The 14,195-nt window shown below is 39.8% G+C and overlaps 1 long non-coding RNA gene across 1 annotated transcript in view; it reads right to left on the bottom strand.

The window, feature by feature from the left end:
* Positions 1-849: 849 nt before the first annotated feature.
* Positions 850-14,195, bottom strand: part of LOC122551977 — a 28,916-nt gene continuing 15,570 nt past the window's right edge. Inside the window, exon 3 of the long non-coding RNA XR_006312241.1 lies at positions 850-953. This is a non-coding gene — a long non-coding RNA (uncharacterized LOC122551977). The remainder of the gene's footprint in view (positions 954-14,195) is intronic.

Raw genomic sequence — 14,195 nt, 5'->3', positions numbered from 1 at the left:
ACTCTATGCTACTTTCTCCCTACCCCCACCCTCCTTTCATTTATCTCTCAAACCTTCAGGCTCTCTGCCTGTATTCCTGATGAAGGGCTTTTGCCCAAAATGTTGATTTTCCTGCTCCTTGGATACTATCTGACCTGCTGTGCTTTTCCAGCACCACTCTAATCCAGAATCATGACACAATGATGCAGGAGGCCATTCAAGTCTGGTGGTAAAAAGGAGTGTGGTAGTGGTACAGGATAGCATAGTCTGGGGGACAGATACAATACAATCTGCAATCAATCCACCTCCTGCACAAAAATCTGTCACTTGGAATCTAAACAAATCGAGAGATATGGAGATTGGTTAGTGATGTGGATTTGAGATCAAATGTCAGCATTGAGCAGTTTCAAGGATCTGAATGAAGAACTTTTATCTTTCATGTTCTAAAAGCCTCCTATTCTATTGCAAATGAATGATATCCTGAATTTAATACAGCCAAACATTTTGCTATAAACCAAATCAAGAAATTTCTGTCGAAACATTATCAAGAGAAGTTACCTGCTTCTCTATTCTCTTGAGCACACAGCAGCACTTCAAATTTGATTAGATAAATTTCTTCTTCATGTATAACTTTGAAACTTTTTTTTAAAATGTTCGCACAAGGATATTGCTTGCTAATGGTGCTGCATTAAGACTGCTTATGGTAATGAGCTCAATATCACAGCTTGAGAGCTATAAATAGCACTTGGGTAATGCAAAACAGTCATTAGAGTAATAGATTACAACACATTTCTGACCCTTGGATATAGAATCCATGTGTGCATGAATTAGAGTTTGTTAAGCAAAGCCTTAAGTATTCTCAGGTGGATTTCCTTTATTGTAGAAGAGGTTACGTCTGGAGGGATTTGGTAGCTGCTTGATATCTTTCTGTCTGACACCTATTGATCCTCATCGCGGCATGGTCTGATCATTAGCTGCAAGGACAGACAGAAGTTAAACCATCTGAATCCACCGAGGCCAGAAGTATTTAAGATTTAACATTAGCAATTTATCGGCATACAAAAACATACAATTTATTTCCAGCTGTAATATTGTGAGAAAAGCACAACTCAGTTACTCATTAAAACGTCTTAACAAATGCATTAAGTGTCACATTAAAATGTTAGTAAAATCTTTCTAGGGATTCCAAACCTACAGTGTTGAACATTCATATTTGAGTCTAACGTTACCCAAGAAAGGTTTTCCCCTTCAAAGAATTTTTTTGAACTTTAAATTAAGGTTTTACATGAGTCAACTCATTTTCAACATTAGATTTGCTTCTGTCACTGCTTGACTGCTTTCCACTTTTTGTTGCCCCAATCAACTTACTTTTGGTTGTCATTTATATGCATGGTTTAGACGAGGAAACTGAAAGCATGGTTAGTAAGTTTGCAGTTGACACCAAGATTGGTGGTATAGTTGACAGTGAAGAAGAGGTCTGTGATTACAAATTGGGTCGATGGGCTGCAGAGTGGCTGATCGAGTGTAATTTGGATAAATGTGAGGTATCGCATTTTGGCAAAACAAACAAAGGCAAGAATGATACAACTAAAAGTAAGGCCTTGGGCAATGTGGTAGAACAGAGAGTCCTACAGTTCAAGTATATCATTCTTTCATGTTTGCATCCCATTTGATAAAGGAGATGCTTAACATGCTTGTCTCCAGGGCTCAGAATTTTGGGTATAGGAAATGGGACGTTAAGTTGAAGTTGTACAGGACGTTGGTGAGGCCTGTTCTGGAGTACTGCATCCAGTTCTGGTTTCCCTGTTTTGGGAAAGGTATTATTAAGATGGAGAGGATGAAGAAGAAATTTACCAGGATGTTGCCAGGAATGGAGAGTTTGAGTTCTAAGGAGTGACTTGATAGTCTGAGTCATTTTTCACTAGGTTGAGGGCTGACTTTGTAGAGGTCTATGAAATAATGAACGGTAAGGATAAGGTGAATTTCAGGTGTCTTTTCCATTGGATGGGGAATTTCAAGTCTGGAGATAGATTTTTAAGGTGAGAGGAGAAAGATTTAAAACAGACATTAGGGGCAATTGTTTTAGATAGCGAGTTGTTCATGTGTGGAATGAACCTCCTGAGGAAGTGGTGGATGCAGGTACACCTAATTTAAAAAACGTTTAGGTAAGTACATGAATAAGAAATGTTTGGAGGGATATGGGCCAAGTAGGGCAGGCAGGATTAGTTTAGTTTGGGGTTATGCTTGGCATGGATTGGTTGGACCGAAGGGTCTGTTTCTGTGCTGTATGACTCTATAACTCGATGACTGCATAACTCAGGCTTCCTTATGCTTTTTATGCCTTCCCCAACCTTTGCCTATTATGACTTTATCTCCGAAGACCACCAAAGTCAAACATACACATACAATAAGGATGTCAAGCTATTACAAGTGTTGCAGAAGAGATTTATTCTAATTGTGTCAGGTAAGGGGCAACCTTAGTTATTTAAAAAGGCTAGACATCATTGGATCATTCCTACAGTGACTACACCTCAAAAGTAAAAAAGAGTGCCAACTTCTGTTTTGAATTTAGGACACATAGGGGATACTCCTTCCTTAAATTTTTCAAGCCGTTCAGGTGCTATATGAGCCCTGTGGAATATCTTTATTTGAATAGCTTGAGTTCTATTACAAATAGAGATCTTTCTGGCATTTTCCCAGATGCCCTCCCATATTTCTAAAGAGATTTCTAACCCCAATTCTTGGTTCCATGTTTTAAATAATCGTTCCATGTCTTTCAATACCTCATTATATAATGAGTGATAAAGAGGGCGGCTCCATCAGCCATAGCACTCTCCTTTCCCTATCCGATTTGTAAGGATTGCCTATCAATGTGGTCTTCTTCTGTATATAATCTCGTGTTTGGAAATACCGAAAAAGGTCCCCGTTAGGCAGTCCAAACTTCTGGTGCAATTGCTCAAAAGACATCATAACCTCCCCATCGAACAGGTCCCTCAAGCAGGAGATACCTCTGGACTTCCAAGTTTTAAATGTACTGTCTGTCAGCCCTGGCTGAAATCCCGATGCTCCCACTATAGGAGTATAAGGGGAGGTTTTTTTGCAGGTTACCCTCATCTTGTTGCATTATCCTCCAGGCTTTAATTGTATTTAATGCAATAGGGTTTTTGCAATAGTCCATAATAGCTCTCATCTTATCCATAAATAAAAGATTGATGAGGGGACACTTTGCTTGGGATGTCTCAATGTCTAACCAAATTGATTGTGGGTCACAAGAGACCCAACCAGCCACATAGGATAATAAGGAGCTCAATTGATACCTCCTAAAGTCTGGAAAATCCAGTCCTCCCCTTGCCAGTGGAAGCTGCAGCTTTTCTGATTTGATAAGGGGCCGTCTCTGATTCCAGATAAAGAAACTAAGCCAGCCATGGAGCTAATGCAATGCCAGTCTCGGCAACATCAGAGGGAGCAATCTCTTAGGATATAGAAGACAAGGTAGAATATTCATTTTAACTAGGGCTACTCTGCCCAGCCAGGATATTGGGAGATCTCCCCAGCATTAAAGGTCTTGCCTTATTTTCTCTAATAGGTGCACAAAATTGGCTTTATACAGCTGACCAAATACTGGGGTGATAAAAATACCTAAGTATAGAAAACCTTCCAGCGACCACCGAAATGGAAAACAAGATCCGTCTGATAAGTTCTATGGACGTGCCATAAGATCCGCTGGTTTTGGGATAGAGTAGCGAATGCCTTGACAGAGATCTTGGGTACGGAGATTAGATTGGATTCAGTGTCTCTACTGTTGGGTGTTCAGATTTCCCCTCCCTGGACGTGCACGGGAGGGAACTATTTTCCATTCTCTCCTTTTGTGCAAGGAAAAATATTTTAGTGAATTGGGCAGCTGAAGGCCCTCCAGGACTTTCGAACTGGCACAGAATAGTCATGGAATATATCCCCCTTGACTTCTTCACAAATATGATGCACCAATAAACTGAATTATTCTATAAAATATGGCAGCCCTTTCTGAACTATATCGACACAGATATTTTGGCCATATTGCCAGGGCTATTGTCTGGCTGTGGTAATGGTTCTGGCTGGACTGGGGACCCCCAGGAGGAGGAATCCCACATAAATACGGGTTTCATTATGACTTGATGTAAATCTATTTTGAGCATGTACTAAGTTATTTAATTATTCTGTTGTTTATTGCTAGTAATGTATGATATCCTATTTTTATGTTTTGGTTGTTTATAGGATAGATCAGTGGTTAGTTGGGTTTTTCTCTTTTTTTTGTTTCGGTTATTATTGATTTCTTATCTTTTTTCTTATTTATTTAATTTTATATTGATGTTTATACTTGTTTGTATTACTTTTGTAATTTTGTAAAAAAATCTTTAAAAATTTCCTTTTCTTCAATAAAAATACCTATTTAAAAAAAGTAAAAAAAGAGAAAATGCTGATGAAACTCAGCAAGTCTGTCAGCATTTGTGGAAAGAAAACAGTTAATATTTTGCATTCATAATAACCTTTCTTCAGAACCCCTCAAAAATACATTATTGTCTATAAAGCTCTATGAGATGTGTGATAGTTGTGAAAGGCATAATGCAAAAGTGCGAAATAGTTTTTCTTTCTTTGAGAAGGGAAGATTAAAGGGAAATAGTGGTATCAAAGTCATGATGCATTTTGATAGGAGTCAAGGATAAACTGCTTCCACTGGCTGGAGGAGTGGTAGCAAAAAAGAGCAAATGAGGAGATGGATAAGGAATGAGTTTCATGCAGTAAATTGTTACGATCTAGTATGTGCTACCTAGAAGGTTACTGTAAGTTAATCTATAACTGACTTTTATATGGCATTAGTTAAGTACTTGAAAAGGATAGATTTACTGCACCATGGGGAAAGGATAGAAAATTGGCTAATTAGATAGCTCTTTCCGAAGGACACAGTGGGTCTAATGATCTCTGTGCTGTAAGATTCTATGATGCTATGATTTCACGTGATAATTTATTTATATTTTCTACCTGACATTTGCTATATAATCAACATTTTTTTTGGTTCTTTTCCTTACATTTCTGCCCTTATTTCTCTACATTTTCCAAACTTACTGAAATTGTTGCTATTCCTCCAAACCTTCATTCGGACAAAGTTCATTAATTGCTTCTCCTGCTTATAGACAAAGACTAATTGTTTATTTTCAGAATTGTCTGTTGTAATTTGAAATTTAATCCAATAAATCTTTAAAATTTATGAAATGTCTTTGAGCAGATTTTTCCCAAGCCTTCAGCAATGAGAATCATGGGAAAATACCGCAAGAATGAAAATACCTGATTTTCAGTGTTAAGAAGAAGCTTCCAATTTTCCCATTAAAGATTAAACAGCAAATTCTTAATCTCACTAATGAAAAGTGTCTACTTTATTCTCATTTGTTTGCATTCATTATTAGTTAATCTCAACTTATTTACATACAGTCCGTGATTCTCCCATGCACTGCTGAGAAACTGTAGACAGACAATTCCTGACTTTCTGCTGGAATGAGGAAAAAGAAGAGATTGAGTGTGGTGAAAATGTACAGAAGAATTGTTGGTGGTGGTGCAGGAGCAGCAGAGATGGTGAGGTGCCCCAATGTTACAGTAGGAAGTGGTGGTGCTGGTGGTGTACAGGTAGAGTTAGTAGTTAAAGAGGATGAGGTGGATGAGAACCAATGAGTGAGGATGTTGCGTGCAGTAGTGAGGCCGGCAGTCCAACTGTTGGTGAGATTTGTGTGCAGTAGTAAAGCTACAGTAAATGTGAAGTACCAGAAAAAATATAGCAACACTTGTCACTGTGTAGCACAGAAGATCATGATCCTTCTTCCTCATTGCTTGGTTTTTCTTTAAGTATACAAAATAGCATTGACCTGGGCTGGAGTCTGTGTCTAGATTGGCTAAGACTGGCACTGTGATTTCTTTTAGTGGTCCATTGGAAAACAGATGTCTACTATCCCTCATCCCCATTCCTTCCCTTTTTCTGAAATGGCAGGGATCACTTGTGACATCTCATTGCCACAAATGGTTGAACAGTAGACTATGAAGGGCAGCTCCTAGCTTACGGTGTTTGAAGTGGTACCAAGTTGGGTTTAAATATAGCACCAGCAGAACAATTGGCACACTGTCTCAGCATCAGTGAGCACGACTGGACAGAGAGGGCGCTTTCGAAACTGGATGCATAATTAACAAGGTGAGCATCGGAAGACTGTGTGAGAAAATTTGCCAAGTTAGGAAGCTCCCCGAAAAAATCACCCAGGCACAAAATGGGAAAATTCAACCCATTTTGTTTTCCTCGGTTACAGTTGGCGTTTTTCTGAAGTGGATAAATGTAAGCTCTTGTTCCAAATTAGACATCACTATAAATCGGAATGAATCAAAATATCTCAGCCAGCAGCAGTTCTTCTGAAAGAAGACTTACTGAGATTTTATATGCAAGATGCAATTAAATGGTTGAGCAACAATAATCGGGGTCATTTTCTGCTTCAACAACAGATGACAAGCTCAGTAATTTCAAAGTTTCTTATCTTACTTTCAGTCATAAGCTGCTCAAGATGTCCTGGTCATGCAGTTAAATTGATAGCAAATTGTAAGCAGTTCACGCCATGGTCTACATTAACAGATATCACCCACAGAAAGTATTTACGATAGTGATTCTTGACATCTCTCAGAGCCAGGGTGACTTCCATCTCAACTCCACACACACCCTCACCCGAGATGTAATCCCATTGAGAGCAAAGGGCAACCTATCTCACTCTTTCCTGACTTTTGCTTCCTGAGAGACTTATCAGTGGTGAGTATGTGTGCACTAACCTGCCACTGCAGGCAGTAATACTGTAGCTTGTTCATTCACCATACTCATAGCTAATGCTCATCTCATGCTAGAATCACAGGTTTAATTCCATTTACAATTGAAAGAACATTGTCGTTAAGCTAAATATTTTACAATCAATATTCCAAACAAAAATCCCATCAGTAATATATATATATGACTGATCAGCTATTATATTCATGTTTTTTGGTCCCATTAGATTTCATCTTCTTCCATTCTACAGCAAATATTGTGTGTGGATTTACTTTCTGACCAGGGCAGGATCTTGCTACAGGGCTGTCATTCAAAAAAATTAATGGAAATACACCCATCCTCTGGATGCTCAATACTTATTGTCAGTCGTCCACCATCTTCACCAGTTATATTTTATTTAAGGTTTCAGTTTAACCTAACTGGTTAATGGAAAAATAAAGAGGCTTTGCTGGTTCCACCCTTGAACAAAAGCTGCAGAATCAAACCTACTGGATAACATATCCAATTACTACACATCCATTTGTCTAACCAGCAACTCAAACGCAATGTGACATGTTATGCTTTAATATAAAAGATTTTGAGTAGCAATTAATCTTACTGTAAGGATGGGGATGATGTAAGGATGCCCAATTAAGTTGACCTACTCAAAAGACACGATTGAAGGCCTCTCAACTGGTCTACAGTTCTTGATTTGAGCTTAAGGCAATTTTAAATTTATGACATGCAGGCAATGACAGGCTTGCATTACTCCTGTTGTCAGTACTAGATAATTTGCAACCCGGTTTCTGTGTTCCTGATAGTGCTGAGAACCAAACCTCTCATCAGCTCAAAGAGTAGCAGTCAGAGATACAAACAAAAACAAGCAGCTCTTCATAATGGCTAACAAGGAGCAAAGGTACAAAATGGTTTGATGTTAGCATGATGATAAGCCTCACAAAACTGAGCGTCCTCAATTACAAAGGCTTTGGATAAAATTCCACGTGAGCATCTATTGATTAAACTGAAAACTGTGAGGATTCAAAGGGAAGCCCTGAAAATGGACAGGAACCTCGATGAAGGTTAGAAATGATTCACTACATGGAGTTAAATTTGAAGCAGCTGCAAATTTAAGAGAGAAAATGGAATGAAAAGCAGTGAGAGAAACGACAGAATAAGCTGTACATTATATGTAACTCTACAGGACATTTTTTCAGCATGAAGTGGATTTAAATAACAACTGTATTAGATTTCTAAACGTTTATTTTTTTCATTTCTATTTCAAAACCCTTTCATTGTAATTAAATGGCTCCAAAGGTCTGTCCATACTGGACACTTAGTGAATGGCCATGGAGAAGAAATGTAGGGCATGATGATATGGGGAGATAGGGTCACATTTAAAGAGCATTAAGGTATGATCCTGTACGGATGGGGCATGGATATGTGAAGAGGGCATGGGAGTATGGGGGATATGAGGACATGAGGGAGCATGGAGGGGTCATGGATTTATAGAGTGGGCATCTGGGATGGGTGGATGGTGATCAGCTGAAGGGTGAGTGTTTGAGGGTCTGATAGTGAATATTATAAGTTGATTCATTTCCTAGTAAATGGAGATAGTCATCCTTGCCACCCACGCTCCTCTGTCACTGTCTGAGGCTACTTCAGTTAGCCATTACTTTAGCTAGCCACTGGCTTCTCAAAATTAAAACACGATGGACATGGATGTTTGAAAAGGTGTTGTCAACAGCAGTTCAGAGACCAGGAATTCTGTAGTGAGCAACGCACCTTCTGTATCCTCAATGTCTGCCTCTACCTACAAGAATGGAATAGTCCCCAGTTGTCTAGACAGATGTACCTTCAACAGCACTCAAGAAAATCAACATCATGCAGGTCAAATTGTCTCACTAGATTATTATTCATACTGGAGTGTTCTTCCTCAATCTCTTCGTGGATACAGAGATCTGAGTTGGCTTCAGTTCCTTTGCAATGTGGCACTATGATCAGTAATTACTTCATATGATTTGACCTGTTTGCACATTCTATGAGCCCTTGCTAGTATCCAAATATCGTATTTGCATTTATAACTCACTTTCTGTCCTGTGCACAGTTTTGATTGTTCTTCACCTGCTCTTTCATCATGTACCCCTCTTATTCTCCTCTGTGTTTCAAGCATGTCTTGTGCCTCAGGATGTTTCAATATATAGTTTCTGGGCAAGGTTGTCCACAATTTCCTTCAAAGTGTAAGTTGCTCTGGCGATGATAGCCCCTGTTTCTTTATTGTTGAATGCAAGTGCAGCAATGCAGTGCAAAAGTCTTGCTTTGTTGCTTGACTTTTAATGATTGTACGTACTGTAGTTTGCTAGGCCATTTGAGTATTGGTAATGACATGATAATGTGATATGGGTTACTCACCATTTAGTACAAATGGTTTCAATCAGTTTGCCAGAGTAGTGCAGTCCATTATCTAACACAACCTGTTATGGATAATCAATAAACTGAAAATAGCACACAGTTACAGCAGTAGTCATTGTGTTTCTAAGCAATTGAACAATGGAAAATATATTGAAGTTACCCATCGCATTGAAGTAATCATCCTCATGCACTGTGAGTAGGTCGACTGTCGCTTTTGTCCAAGGAGTCAGTGGAACATTATGTTTATGGTGATGATCATCCTGCTGTTTAGGTTGATGTGTTTAGCATGCTGCATATGTTCTTGAATATCCTGATTTCATCCCCAACAAGTAGACAGATTCAGAAGCCAGTCATTTTGTGCATCCAATATCTATATGTTCTGAGTGTAACACGTGCATGAGACAGTGATGTAACTGTTTTCACATTTGGACTAGTTTGCCCTTGAAAATGACTTGCTATGATATACCAAGTTTGTCTCTGTATGACCAAAATGAACAAATATTCTCAGGTAATACCTTTAATATGGTTAGGCCTTCTCTGGATAATAATCGCTTTCAACTCTTGCAGTTGATCATTTCTGCAATGGATGACCATAATAGTTTAAACTGGCTCTGGTCAAACCTTGAGAACATCTTCAGCTTCATAACCATGAGCATCAATATGTAGATCAGGAGGACTAACTTATTCTTCTTGTGTTGTTGAGTAATGTGCTCAGCATTTCAGACAAAACCATCTTGATACTTGGTCTATATCTCACTACAAAGTCATGGCCTTGCACTCTGACAGATAGCTCTTGCAAACATGATGGTATACCCATTAGCAGTTTGCAGGACATCATTTCAACAGTGAATATTTTGCCAAGTAAGTATGTGTTAAACTACATGATACCAAATACCAGAATATTTCATGGTCTGCAAGGAACAGTTGGCTTGTGGAAATGACAAGTCTTTTGTGTTCTAAATGCTTTTTTATGACACATACAATTCGAGAACCATTGCTTTCATGGGGCTACAGTATTGCAGTTGGCAAAATTTCAATGACAGAACCTGCTTGAGAGACTTGGAGACTTATTGGTGGTTGTCTTGTCACACATAGGAATGGTCCTTCTTGAACAAACCTCTCAATGGGTACATCTGAAAGATACATCATCGATCCTCCTTATCCTATGGGATCAGCAGTTGTTTAACATCTTATATCTTACCTGGATCGAGATGACATGATTACAACCAAAGGCTTTATCTGGCTGACAGTGACCTGGCAATGCCAATCCTTGTCAATGCACTGCTGACATTAGTAAATGAAGCTGATGTTCATGCTCTGTCTTTATCTTACTGCGACTGCCATATTGTCAACTATACAAATATCATTAAGTATATTCCCACTAACCCTATCCATGTGTGACCGAAATAGATCTTGGTGTAACTGATAGTTCAAATGGTAACCATCAGAGCTAGTCCAGTCCAAAAGGCATTCTAACTGTTTTGAGTTTTTCTGATACTTCTGCTCAACAGGCAGATGCTAACTATCCATTGCATCTAACTTGGAAAATAATCATGGTCTGGAAAATTTATGATTTTTTTTAGCTTTTGAAAGTTTTATGGACACCTTTTAAGAGAGGCATGTCGTGGAATCTTTCTTTGAAATTAAGATCTGTGTGTTGGTTGACCTTCCGAATTATACCATTTTGTTCCATCTTGTTCAGTTCCACTTGAAGCTTTTCTTGACTGTGGAGTCCTTGTCTACATGATTTTAAAGCTGTAATGATGCATCATCCTTAAAAATTCCAAATACTGCAAATCCACCTGAGTAAAGTGGTTTGAGGTCATTGACTGATTCATATGCATCACATGTGGTTTGTTCCACCACAGTGGATGTGACCACACTGAGACCTGTGCAAACTGGTAGCCCTCTCAACTCTGGATTGTTGGTATCTACTGAGAAGAAAATATCGTGAAGTTGAAGATGAGTTTGCGTGTTGGTTCTGTGGTATGATTCTGCCAATTGAACAGAATTAGTGATCTGTTACTCAGTTAAAAGTCACATAATACCAGGTTATAGTCCAATAGGTTACCTTGGAAGCACGAGCTTTCGGAGGGCTGCTCGTTCACCAGGTAGCACTCCAAAAGCTAATGCTTCCAAATAAATCTGATAGACTATAACCTGGTGTTGTGTGAGTTTTAACTTTGTCCACCCCAGTCCAACACCAGCTCATCCACATCATGGCTGCTATACAGTAGTCTCTCCTTGGCTCTACTATGGATTCCAGATGAAATGTCCTGACCTGAGGTGACTCCCCTCCTCCTCTGATGTTGCTTCACCTGCTGTGCTTTTTCCAGCTCCACACTTTATCGACTCTATACCATGGATGCCACTTGGTTAAATGCTTTCGGATGTGTACTGGTAATGCGTTGGAGCAATTTCACATGTTGATTTTAACTTTCAGTATGTGTCAATGTGCCACTTCATGTTGTATAATATTAGTGCCTTGGATACCTTGTATAAGCTTCAGGTCATCTTATACCACAGACATAATGTGGATGATTAACAATACAGGAGGTGTGATAATCTTCCGAAATTTGTGTTTTGCTTGGTTGAAGGTGAACTTCATCAACATGGTTGCATTTGCAAGAACATAAGGAACTAGGAGCAGAAGTAGACAGTTCACCCCCTCAAGCCTCTTCCACCACTTGGTACAATCATGACTGTGCACATTCTTAACACTTTTCCAGCTGCCAGCGTTGAGATGGTCTACCAGATTATCAGATCTCCAGACTTTCAGCACTTGCATTAACAACGTCACTTGAGACAGCATGCTTTACGCATGTCAAGAAAAGCTGAACAGTTTTGGATGGGCTCAGCAAACTGCATTTGTTCCACTATAAACCCACTGACTCCCACAACTACCTGGACTATACATCCTCGCACCTTGCTTCCTGTAAAGACTCCATTACATTCTCCCAGTTCTTCCTTCTCCATCATGTACGTTCCGCCGAGGCTAACTTCAACAAGGGAGGCTCCGAAATGCCCACCTTCTTCTTCCACTGAAGACTCCCCAGAACCTTTGTCGACAGAGCCCTCAACTGGGTCCGACCAATCTCCCACACTTCTGTCCTCACCATCTCTCTTCCCTTCCACAACAGTGATAGCGTTCCCCTTGTCCTTACCTACCATCCCATCAGCATCTACATCCAGAAGGTAATCAGCCCCCATTTCTGCTAGCTCCAGCAAGATGTTACCACCAAACACATATTCCCCTCACCTCTCTTGTCCACCATCTGCAGGAACCATTCCCTCCGGGGCATCCTGGTCCACTCTTCCTTCACTTGCCACACCTCCCCCTCCCACCCTCCACAGCTCTACGGCACCTTCCCCTGCGATCACCATAGATGTAACAAATGTTCATTTACCTCTCCCTCCTCAGCCACTAAGGGCCCAAATATATCTTCCAAGTGAAGCAACATTTTACCTGCACTTCTCACATTCTAGTCTACTGCACTCACTGCTCACAATGTGATCTCCTCTACACCAGGGAAACGAAGTGTAGAATGGGTGACTGCTTTGCAGAACATTTATGTTCCGCCAGCAAAAAAGAGCCTGAGCTTTCAGTTGCCTGCCATTTTAACCCTGTTCCCTGTTCACTGGCCAACCACCTCTGTCTCAGGCTTGCTGCAGTGATCTCATGAAGCTCAGCACAAGTTGGAAATTTTCTGCTTGGGGAACCTGCAGCCCTCTGGAATCAATATCACCTACAATAATTTTGGGGCCTGAACTCTCCTATGTTCAAGCCCACACACTGCCATAAACAGGTCTTGTTATCACATATTTTGCCATTATACATTACCTATTGTTAGGCGCTAACAGTCTCCGTTAACAGCTATTCACCCTCCTAGCCAGATCGTTATTTACTCCTGTTTCTGTCCAACTGCTCTTCTCTCTTTTTGAGCTCTATTCACACCTATCATTTACTCCTTACCCCCCCCCCCCCCCCCCCCCCCCCCTTCTCCTCTCCCACCCTTATCCATGTTAATTCTGATTTCTCTTCACAGAAGCTGCCAGACCTGCTGAGCTTTACCAGCAACTTCTGTTGTTGTTTCTAAATTACAGCATCCTCAATTCTTTTGGTTTTTGTTACAAATATTGGTGGTTTGGCACATTTTGTTGACCGTAACGATATTGTTGACTGGACCTAAGATATGTAATTATTGTTGGTTACCATTATGAAATCAAACTTGTATCCATGCTCAAATAATTGAATCATTGCTACGGCTTTACTTTTTGCTCAAGCAATCCGTCCTGAGGACTATATTTGTTGTCGAGTAAAAGACAAACTCGATGAGTCTCTCTGACAATTCCTCTTCAAAAAAAAAGCTTATTCTCCTGTCTTTTACTGCAGCAATAATTTGGTTAGCTCGTGTAACATGAGAAACTGGATATGGGCCTCATGATATTGAAGAATCCAAAAGACCTTTAATATAAGTAAGTATTATCAATGTAAAATAAGTTTCTCGGGCACATAATTGACTGTGGGATATAGGTAAATTAATGTTATTTCTGCAATTATAAGTTTTGATACAGAGTAAATGAACTCACATCAGTGTGTAATTGTTTCAGCCAAGACCTGAGTCAACAAGAATGGGGACTATGTGGAGGAAATACATAATTGTTTTTGTCTCAGCTAAAAATGGTATGTCAGCATGAGACGTGACTGCAAAACAATGGTAGAAATACAGGCACTAGATAAAATGCTGTGAAGAGAGGCCTGTATAAACAGTAGGTTTCCCACTTGTACGGAGACATAGGAACAAACCCTAATTAAAGAGGTCATAAAGGTCAGAGTGGCCTCTGGAGAGGCCCAGATGAAAGGAATAGATACTGATAAAGAAAAAATACTTCTAACGATGACCTGCAGTGGGATGACGTCAAACGACCTTATGGGGCCAGAGATAGGCATTTGTCACGGACAAGGCCGGATAAACAGAAGTTGTGGGATCAGTCTTAGGGA

This window comes from Chiloscyllium plagiosum, chromosome 7 (assembly GCF_004010195.1).
Source record: "Chiloscyllium plagiosum isolate BGI_BamShark_2017 chromosome 7, ASM401019v2, whole genome shotgun sequence".
Classification (NCBI taxonomy): domain Eukaryota; kingdom Metazoa; phylum Chordata; class Chondrichthyes; order Orectolobiformes; family Hemiscylliidae; genus Chiloscyllium; species Chiloscyllium plagiosum.
The sequence above is the reverse complement of the archived record's forward strand: the minus strand, read 5'-3'. Positions and strand labels throughout refer to the sequence as shown.